Source organism: Schistosoma haematobium, chromosome ZW, assembly GCF_000699445.3.
Source record: "Schistosoma haematobium chromosome ZW, whole genome shotgun sequence".
Classification (NCBI taxonomy): Eukaryota; Metazoa; Platyhelminthes; class Trematoda; order Strigeidida; family Schistosomatidae; genus Schistosoma; species Schistosoma haematobium.
In genome coordinates, this window is record NC_067195.1 from 43440544 (window position 1) to 43442181 (window position 1638).

Sequence of the window (1638 nt, forward strand, 5' to 3'; positions counted from 1 at the left end):
TTGGACCTTCGGTACTAAAGTTAGAAAAAACAAGGCGTCACAATCCGAGAAGCTGAACGTTCCAAGAATTGTAGGGAAATCATTTGGTGATTTTGCCCCAGAGACTACACCCAAGAATGTCCGTCCGATCATCGAAGAGCCTAAGAATCGGAAACTCGCTTCGACCTCCAAGCAACATGGTCCCAAACCTGGACGGACCGGAAATTCATCAAGCAATCCTTGAAGCTTAAAATATACTGACTCAACAAGTGACGAGACTAGCCGAGAAGGACATTTCACCAACAACAGACTCTGGAGTTTCAAACGGTTGAATGTGTCAGCTCTACAGGACTATCTAAAACAGGTGGGTTGGGATGTTCACACTCAACTTGTTGTGGATGCTCATCGTGACTTTTAACTGCACACGCTCTTATGTGCTACAAAGCAGTCAGTTCCTCAAACGGTCCCTAATAGCTACAGGCAGCCTACAATTATCAAGAACCGCACTTTTCATTTGGTAAGCCGCAAAAGGCAGTTTGGCGGAATACAAACGAACTGACAACAACGGTGCGTACAGGCAATGCAAACATATAAGGAATATATGCACAAAGGCAATAAGAGAAGACAGGTTTCACTGCCAGATAAAGCTTATCGATAAATTTGTCTTCGATCCGAAAAACTTATTCCGTTATGCAGCTTCTCTTCGACAAACCGAAACTGGAGTTTCCCAACTTCTGGGTTCTAATGGCCCGACCAATAACGACGGTGACGCCGTTAACTTTTGGCTGGACAATAATCTCGAACATTTCAACCTACCCACATTAACTATACTGATGAGAGCTTCATCTGCAACTGCACCGGACTTTCCGAAGTGAACGTGAGCGCTGAATTTGTGTGCCGGAAACTGCAGCACCTAAGAAAAGATACTTCTCCTGGCCCGGATATGGTTCATTCTGCTATACTGAGGGGATCAGCTTCGGTCCTGGCAACACCACTTAGCGTGATGTTCCCGCACTCGTTAAGCCGAGGCAACTTCTCGGAATTTTGGAGGCGGGCTTATATCACACCAATTTTCAAAAGTGGTCGACGCAACGAACCTTCAAGCTACCGACAAGTGGCCCTTCTCTCTATACCATCACATATCAATGCGACTGTATACACGACAATTTATTATCCTGAATCTTATTTTCACCCAAACAGTACGGTTTCAGGAAAGGTCACCCTTGAATAACCAACCTGCTAACTGAGGTGAACAGATGGATAACCATCCCTGATCGCAAGGGGAAGGTTGACGTCATTCACCTTGACTTTTCAAAAGCTTTTAACAGGGTCAACCATATATATCTTATCAATAAACTCAAACGATTGGGTATCAAATCACCCCTAATTAACTGACACACTTCATATCTAAAAAAAATCAACACTTTAAGGTTAGGGTTAACTTCACTTTCTCTCGGGCCATGTAATGTGCTAGTAGGGTCTCCCAGGGTTGAGTACTAGGGCCTCTTCTTTTCTTGATTTATATGAACGACCTTCCACAAAAGGTATCGCCTGACTTATTGCTTTTTGCTGGTGATGTGAAACTTCGGAGAGAGATACGTAACCAACACGATATACAGGCACTTCAGGAGGATCTGACTGGACTTCAAAGTTGGGCAG